The following is a 9,422-nucleotide window of genomic DNA, read 5'->3' on the forward strand; positions in this document are numbered from 1 at the left end:
GAGTTCTACTTGAGGGTTTTCCCCAGGCATCTGGTTGACCATTATGAGAAGATGATGCTGGCGTCTGGACTGGATGGGCCATTGGCTTGATTCAGCAGAGTCTTTTACGTTCTCCTTCAAAACAAGCCAAACTTGCCAGCTTGCTCTCCTGAGAGAGGGCTACTATAGCACAACCAGGTGCCTTCATCTACCCCAGCTGCAACAAAACATGTCGCTCCCTACAGCCAAAGCAGGGGCTTCAACCTTCCAACAGCTTGACCTCACCCCCAAAGGCACACTCCTCCACTGTCTCTCGAGACAGACAGGTCCCAGACAGGTCCCAGCTTCTCCCTTCACAGTGATGGGGAAAGGTGCACTTACACTGTAATTCTATACCCACCTACTGTAACTATGAAGTACTGTAGCATCACTGAACTCAATGGGACTCATTTCTGAGCTAACAGCATTCCACAACCACAGAGCATTCCCAGTCCCAACTGGGTAGTTTTTCTGTTTGTTTTTAAAAAAAGATATTTATTGAAGTTTTACAAAAACATAAATTTACAAAATGGAAAAAGGTCATATAAAAAGAAAAAGATACAAAAAAAAACCACATAGAAAAATACATGAAAAAGAAAAAAGAATAAAAATAGAAGACAAATAGCTAAAAAACAATTAAAAACAAATCCATTTTTTGTAACTTTAAACTCATTATCTTATTTCCTTGGCCTCCTCACACCTCCCCTTTTTGTATTCCCATTTAAATAATCAAATCAGCAAATCCTTACCCTCTTTCGTTTATCTTAACTCTGTATCTTAACATATTATAACTCTATATTTTCATCCATTATCAATTCATTTTTGCATATTCTTATTAACTTTGTTGCTAATGCCACTTATTTTCAATCCAACATCATTTTAACATTCATTAATTTTACAGTATTTCTGAAGATAGTTTTTAAATTTCTTCCAGTCTTCTTCCACCAACTCTTCTCCCAGGTCTCGGATTCTGCCAGTCATTTCCGCCAATTCCATATAATCCGTCACCTTCATCTGCCACTCTTCCAGGGTGGGTAGCTCTTGTGTCTTCCAATACTTTGCAATAAGTATTCTTGCTGCTGTTGTTGCATACCAACTGGGTAGTTTTTCTGGGTCCCCCTCCTTCATTTTTCCCACCCTTTCAATCCGCCCCCTACTTCTGAGTATGTTGGGATTCTTTCAGTCTGTGCAGGAGTGATGCCATTTTTCTGTACAATGAGTACATGCTTCCTTTGAACACTGGAAATATAATTATAATGCGTCAGTCATTAAAGTTCTATTTTTAGCTATTGTGTTTTTAATGGACATTAATAGGCCGGCCAGCCATTCATTTCCCTAACGGGTTATAAGACCTGCCTTGCTGCACCTCAGACCAAAGGCGCTCCCAATCCAATATTATATATCAGGTGTGGGCAATGGTTAGTCCTCCAACTACAGCTCCCATCATCCTTTGTCATTGACTGTGTTATTGGAGCTGATGAAAGTTGTAGTTTGGCAACCTCGGCAGCGGTTCTCAACCTGTGGCTCCTCAGATGTTGTTGGACTACAACTCCCATCATCCCTGAGCTCTGGCCTTGATAGCTAGGGATGATGGGAGCTGTAGTCCAACAACATCTGGGGACCCTGCCTGGAGGGACAAAGTTTTTAAGATTGATGTACACAGACGACAAGAAACCTTGACAGCTATAGTGCACTGTCAACTCTAGTAGAAATTCACTGATCTTCAAAAGCACAGCCTCTCTTGTCTATACTGCAGAAGAATCTTGCGAGTCATTCTTGAATATGGCAGTATAAGACTTCGTGGGTGTAGATAAAGGGAAGTATTTAAACAAGCATTAAGAAAAAAGCAAACTGGTGGCGGCGGCGCAGATCTTAGAAGGAATAGTCTCTGGGAGGACACAGAAAGCCAGATGATTCCGGGGACCGAGCCTCTGCAAGCACTTGTTGGAAGTGAAACGAAATCAAATCCCCAAACCACTTTTTATTTGCAAGGGGGAAATTCCTTCGGATTGCCAAAACACAACTGCATGCATTGCCAGGACACAATTACATGCGGTAACATGGATAAGCCAGATTTTTTTGAGTGCGTGTGTGCGGAGATAAGAAAAAATAAATAAACGAGTGCAGGATCCAAATGTAGGATAGTTCATTCTCCCCCCTCTTTATCTTGCTCCTCTTACAAAAAGCATGGCCAGATAAAGGACCGTAATTACCCTAGCATTATTTTCCAGCGCACGGCCAGAAGTACTCCAAGCGCTAGGTATTAATAATTCGCAGCTGGGCTGAATGCAAAGGTTGAGGGGGGGGGAGGGGAGAGTAGATTTAGGAGGGTTGAGCTGTCCAGGTAAGTTTTCTTCCAGGACCCTGCGACAGACAGAGCGGCGCCCTTTAGACGCCCCACGCCTAATCCATCCCCTCCCCACACGTTTCGCTTTTGATTTGTGGACCTTTCGCCCTAACAAAGACACGTGGCGTCCTTAGCAGGGGTTGAGAATAGGAATCGGTGGCTTTCCACTAAATCCGGGGCTGTTTGTCGGCGGCGGGGAGAGCCCGAATCAAACTGCCGCCTCAAAGGGAAAACAGGCCTGGCATTAGGAAGAGCCCTGGGTTCGAATCCTGTCTTTTTGGTGGACCCGGAGAATCCGGGACCTTGCGCACATCACTCCTTCCCAGATGCCTCTCTCTGCCCGCAAAATGGAAACATTTCAGAGATTGAGTCTCTCAATCCCGAATCTGTTTTTAACAGGGGTGTTAGCAGGGGTGCCAACTTTAATAAAATATTGAGGGGGTGGGTGGGCAGGTAAGCCCCGCCCCGCAAATTGATCACATGACGAGGCGCGCGCACAGCATTTAAATAGCAATGCCTATTAACTTGGGGAGCGGCACCCCCAAATATTTTATGGGGGGTGGTAAAGACCCCTCGGCCCCTAGGAGTTGGTTCCTATGGGGCTGAGCGTTTAAAACTGTGGCACCCAAACTTTGCCCCCCGCCCCAGCTTGGTTCCAGTGCCTTTTACCCTGCCCTATAAAAAGCATTTTTCAAAACAGTAACAATTAATTTCACATTGATTCAGACTCCAGTTTAAAGTTATTTAGCTTTATTAGTTCAAGAAAACTGATGAACTTGATCCAATGATTCCAGCTTTTCAAAATCTGAAGGTAATTTACATGGACATAGTCAAGGGACTGCAAGAAGATCAAACCTATCCATTCTGAAGGAAATCCGCCCTGAGTGCTCACTGGAAGGACAGATCCTGAAGCTGAGGCTCCAATACTTTGGCCACCTCATGAGAAGAGAAGACTCCCTGGAAAAGACCCTGATGTTGGGAAAGATGGAGGGCACAAGGAGAAGGGGACGACAGAGGACGAGATGGTTGGACAGTGTTCTCGAAGTTACTAACATGAGTTTGACCAAATTGCGGGAGGCAGTGGAAGACAGGAGTGCCTGGCGTGCTCTGGTCCATGGGGTCAGGAAGAGTCAGACACGACTAAAGGACTAAACAACAACAGAAGTCAAGGGGGGCAGCTCCCCACCTAAATCAATCAAAATCAATACAGATCTGTCCCCCTATCAGTGGCGTAGCGTGGGTTGTCAGCACCCCGGGCAGGGCAAGTAATTTGTGCCCCCTAACCCGTGGATTTGCGCCCCCTAACCCATGGATTTGCGCCCCCTAACCCATGGATTTGCCCTAACCCCAGATGTTGCGCCTGGTGCGGCCGGCCCCCCCTGCACCCCCCACGCTACGCCACTGCCCCCTATCAACAATCATTTACACCTCCAGTGACACCCTGCCACACTCTGCGCTTAAGAAGCATAGTCTGTGATATGTGATATGTGTACATATTTATAACATTCGAATGCCTCCTTCCTACAAAGAGCTGAGTCTCCCTCTCCGCTTTATCCTCACGCCAATCCTGTAAGGCTAAGAGACATCAGCTGACCTAAGGTCGCCTAAACTTTGCGTCTGAGTGGGGATTTTGCAGCTAAGTCCCCTGCTGTAATGGCAATGCACTAACCACTATACCTGACCCGGTGGCACTGTGGTCTAAACCACAGAGCCTAGGGCTTGCCGATCAGAAGGTCGGCGGTTCAAATCCCAGTGATGGGATGAGCTCCTGTTGCTCTGTCCCTGCTCCTGCCAACCTAGCAGTTCTAAAGCACGTCAAAGTGCAAGTAGATAAATAGGTACCGCTCTGGCGGGAAGGTAAACGGCGTTTCTGTGCGCTGCTCTGGTTTGTCAGAAGCAGCTTAGTCATGCTGGCCTCATGATCTGGAAGCTGTATGCCGGCTTCCTTGACCAATAAAGCGAGATGAGCGCCGCAACCCCAGAGTCGGTCACGACTGGACCTAACGGTCAGGGATTCCCTTTACCTTTAACCACTATGTACCAGACTGTACTTGTGGCATGTTTTAAGGGGCGTCTTGACCCAGAAGTAATCCCCACTGCATTCGGGGGTTCTTACTCCTAAGTAAGTAGGTATAGCATTGTGGGCTTAGGGTATTCAACACAGTGCGTGCTGAAAGTGTTGGGATACAACTTAGCTTGCACTGGAAGCTGTTGCGTCTGCCTGGAAGAATGCAGAGAGTAAAAGACCCAAGTTTCCTACCCTGTCCTTCCTGAACTCACCTGTGCTGTTCATTTCCTCAGGTGCTAGCCTTACGTACTCTCAGGGTTGTTAACCTCATTTCCTAACTCCTTTTTCAGCCTCACCTTGGGAGAAGAGACACATTTGTGCGTGTCTCCTGCTGCGATGCCAGAATCTCCAACTAAGTTAGACCAAACTAGGAATCCCCACCCCCACTCCTCCCACCCCATTTTGCAATTAGTTTTTTTTAATTAACTTGCAATTAGTTTCTTGATTCAGGAAGCCCCAGGAAGGGGCTTGATTGATTCAGGGGGCTCTCTCGCCCCGACTCTCTTATTTTTAATTACAGTACTGTGTCATTTAAATGGGATTGTTTTGGTTTATATTTTAATAAGGGGTGATTCTATTTTTATGTTGCAACGGGGTGGATTTTATTTGGCATTAATTTTAATTGTATATTTTAATTGTTGCACGTGTGATTTGTTTTTATACGTGTGAACTGCTGAGAAGCCTATTCTGCACTTGGTAGGATATGAAGAAATAAATTAATAACATTAGTATATCAAATCTCCATTCCTCCACGATCTTACTATGCCAAAGCGACTTATTCTCTCACCACCCCTTTCCTTCTGCGATATGGTAATAATCATGCTGACCTATATTTGCGCATTTATCCTATTTAAGAAACAGCAAGTCTTTATTTTAACCCTTACTCCGCATTTCTTGGACCGTGCACAGTCCCAAATAGAAGCCGACCCCTCAGATTCTTCTTTTATTTCATTGAGGAGGGTTGCCTCGAGAGAACCTCCACCCTCCCCTCAAAGCGCCAGGAGTTCTGCCTGTGAATTTCCCCTTAAAAGCTGCTCTATAGCTTCTACTGGTGGAGAGCTGGGGTCCCATCATCTCAGCCACAGCCAGCATGCCCAATGGTCAGGGAGGATGGGAGCTGGGAGTTCAGCAGCGCCTGGAAAACTACAGGTCCCCTGTCCCTCCGCTCCGACCTTCTCCTCCACGTAGTATGAAAACCATGCGAGTCAGCCCAAGAGGATTCCTTCAACCTGCATTGCAGTGTATTGCATTTGCAGACGTGGTCGCGCTGCTGCATGGCTTTTCCCTCCCAAGAAGGGGACCTTTCACAACCACCTTTCTGTGTATCTCTCTGAAAGGGGTGCCAACTTGAATAAAATATTTTTTGGGGGATGTTTCCAGGTAAGCCCCGCCCCGCACAACTGATCGCATGACAACGGTGCGTGCACACCATTTGAGTGGCAATGCTCATCAGCTTGGAGGGGGCAGCCCCCTCAAATATTTTATTGGGGGTGGAGGCGAAGACCCCTCGGCCCCTAGGAGTTGGCTGATGCTTCGGCTGTCGGAGATTCACGGGGTGGCGACTTTCCACCTCTATTCCTTGAAGTCTCAGTCCATTGAAATGGAAGCGATGCCCAGCGGAGTCGCTTCTAATGAAATATAACATACATTCAGCATCAGGTATTTTCTTGTGATCCTCACCAGAAACATCTGACTGTCCGTCGTTGGAAACAGAAAACTGGGTTAGACGAAACTTCGCTTTTTGAGCTAGCGGTACTTCTCATAGGTTCCCAATGTTACATACACTGCGTATATATATTTGCAAATGATAATACTTTATAAAAAGGCTAGAAATTGTCCATTCTCCCTCAAATAACTGGAACTTCCAGGAAACCGTCGCGCTGTTCCTTTCCAGGTTTCGGGGCAAGAGAAAGTCGGCATTTGCGTCTGAAAAACGGCCGTTTCGGTCCATCCGACTTATTTCACATGGAAGAGATTTAAGGGTGTTTTTCCCACGTCTCAGGACATGCGTTGCCCGACTCGAAAGTAAGCTCCCTTTTCTTTAATGAGGCTTGCTCACAATTAAATGTGGAGCAGGATCGCAGTCTTTAAAGTACTTCATTTTGGCTGGGTCTTGTCCCGCCTTTATCCCGCTTAATTAAACCTGGCTAACGTAAGTTTCAAATCTGGCTGCCAAAACCTGAGCACAGAGCTTCGCTAAAACTGGAAATCCAGTTTCATAGCTGAAAAATCACGCAGGACCTCAAAGAGCAAATTCAAAATGCAGATCCTTGATATCTCCTGATTTTTTCCCCCTGATTGCTATGCTCTTAAGTAGTCCGGGATTCTGGGAACTTAAGTGACAATTTTCTGCCCGTCTTAATTACTCCCTTGTCATGGTAGAATGATATGTATTGGATCTGTGCAGAATGTCTGTGAATTATGAGCCATCTTCGAACATCAGACGATTGTTCCGTATGCAACTCATGGACATATATCGTCTATTTTAAAGTATGCCGCTAGAATAGCTTAATGCAGTTTAAAGTGATTTTTAGATCTAGATTTTAAAGATGCACGCCATCTTTAAAATAAATACTATACACCCATTCATACCAAGACTTTTTGTGTCAACTACATCTGTACTCTTACACGGCGATGTGTTTCCCATCTGGGTAGCATTATTAACTTGACAAGGTATGCAAAATAGAAAATGCTTCTTAAAAAAACACACGATCATTTTATGTTTATATGATTCCGTACAGATTTTTATTTTTATTTTTAATGGGCTGCGTGCGCGCTCGTGTGATTTACTAGCAATTTCCAGAGGGCAATACATCTGTTAGTATTTGCGGTGCCACAAAACTCATTTTTATGTGTTCGTTGCAGCCTCTCTGGAAAACGTACAAAATAGTTTTCTATTGTTCGTAGATTCCCACTGACAAGTTAAGGTGATCGGGATCGCTCTGCGTTAGCCGTTCAGATCAAATCAACCATTATTTACAGCTTTCAGCAACGGTTAAATTATGTTTAATATTTGGTTAGTGTTAAAAGGGATCGAAGCGCAGCATTTAACCGAAGACGAGTTAGCAACTCAGTTCTTCATTAGGTTGTTAAATTAGGCTTTGATGAACTGTATTCATTAAGGATGGTGTGCCAGTCGATTTTATATCTCGATGAGGCGATTTGTCTGCCATATATTTGTCTGTCCATCTATTTGCGCAAGAGATCTAAGAACTAGCTTTTTCTTTAAAACCCTTTTTTCCTGAAGTTGTCCAATCTATAGTCAGTGAATACCGGCTCCAATGCAAGCTGAGATCTATCGAGTAAACCAATCACTCCCTACTCCCCCGGTGCTAATAAAATACAACAATAAAAAATATTAAATATATCGATGAAACGCCTTGAGATTTGTTTTCTTCAAAGGCACACATGATCTCTCAAATGATTAAAAACAACCAGGAAGCGGTTTGCGGGACGTGGGCACAGCTGCCCAGCTCTTCAGGCGCAGTCCCAGACTACTGGGATTTACTTTCGAGTAATAAACTTGTTTGGCACCAACTCACGCACTTTGTTTAGAAGATCGACTCCGGGGGACAAATTGCGAATGACACTGATTGGAACTGGGGATGAATTATTCCAGGGAAAAGAAAATCTGTTCTCCATAAGCGGACAGCGAAGGACTTAGGGCTCCGCAATCGCAGGCTGTATACACTGAAAGCACGTTATTTGCCTCAAACAGTTCTGGGACTTATAGTTTGGAAAGGGTGCTGGGAATTATAGCTATGTGGGCGGGAAAACTACAGCTCCCAAGATTCCTTGAGGGAAATAATGTGCTTTAAATGTATGCATAGGCACCAACCACATATTTCGGCTTAGCCTGTTTGAGGATCGGCCTTATAATCAGGTTAACCTAGCAATGTCTTTCCTTCCAAATAAGATGTACGAGCAGGCAAACCGTTTTCGAGGGCGGCTGCTGAATTATTTCTTGCCTCTTCCCTTGCCTTGCATAATAGACCCCGCCCCACCCCGAAATGTAACCTGGTTAAAGCTACTAACTTTAATTAAAACCCCGCAGGCCGCGTAAAACTTGGCGATCCCCTTAAATCACGGAAGTCGCAGTTGCTTATTTTATGTTTTTCAGCTGTTAGCTCAATGCGAAGCAATTTCAGCGGGTCTCGTTCCGCGGTGAAATTGACTTAAGACCGTAGCCTTGCAAAAGCCCTGAAACTGCCAAGACGACTGCAATGCTGCGAAATTAACATTTAGGATCCCAGAGTGCGTGTTCTATATAGCGCACACCTGACGATCGAAACGTCAGTTTCATAACCTGATGGTGGATCAGTTCAGGAGGCAAACCTTTCCCTCGAAAGCCCAGAGAAGATTCAAATCCACACCCACACCCCCCGCCTCTCTACCTGTCCAGAGTAGTTTTTCTCTAGGCGTTTTGGGTCCCGATTCCAAGCGCCTCTTGCAAGGAACAAGCGAGGAGGCGCTTCCGCCAGGCGCGCAGCAACAGAAAAAAGAGAGAAGATTGCTGGGGGTTGGGGAGAGAGACATGCATCTTATTTGGAAAGTAGGAGAGATTATTTTGGAAGGTGGAAGGCAGTAAAAGATCGGAGAAGAGAGACTTAGAGGGATCGAGAGAGGGAGCCCGAAGGGAGTGGGAAGGCAGAGATGTTACGCGAAGTGAAAAGGGACAGCCTCGCGGGCTGGTTGGAAGGAAAGGAAGATAAGAAGGGTCGGCGGGGAGGAGGCCGAAGAGGCATCTCGGGAAGCCGGAGAAACCCGTCTCTGGAAAGGGTTAAACAAACAGATCGCCCTGCAGGGGAATAATATTATTTGCCTTGCTTGACTCCGGCTGGCGGGGATTCCCTTTGGGTGAGCAAATGCCAGACCGGGCTCAGTCCGGTTTCCTCACCCTCCACCCGCAGGACAAGAGGGAGTCTTAACGCAGGGATCGCTTTCTCAGGATTTCCTGCCAATAATAAATTTATTTATTGTGATTCCTGC

General features: G+C 45.6%; 1 protein-coding gene across 1 annotated transcript in view; it reads right to left on the reverse strand.

Annotated features, from left to right (window-relative positions):
- Positions 1-9,088, reverse strand: part of GATA5 (GATA binding protein 5) — a 52,937-nt gene extending 43,849 nt beyond the window's left edge. The window contains exon 1 of the mRNA XM_083618982.1: positions 8,828-9,088. The gene's annotated coding sequence lies outside the window, so the exon portion shown is untranslated. The remainder of the gene's footprint in view (positions 1-8,827) is intronic.
- Between the last annotated feature and the right edge of the window lie 334 nt (positions 9,089-9,422).

This window comes from Podarcis filfolensis (genome assembly GCF_964270895.1).
Source record: "Podarcis filfolensis genome assembly, chromosome: 6".
Lineage (NCBI taxonomy): Eukaryota > Metazoa > Chordata > Lepidosauria > Squamata > Lacertidae > Podarcis > Podarcis filfolensis.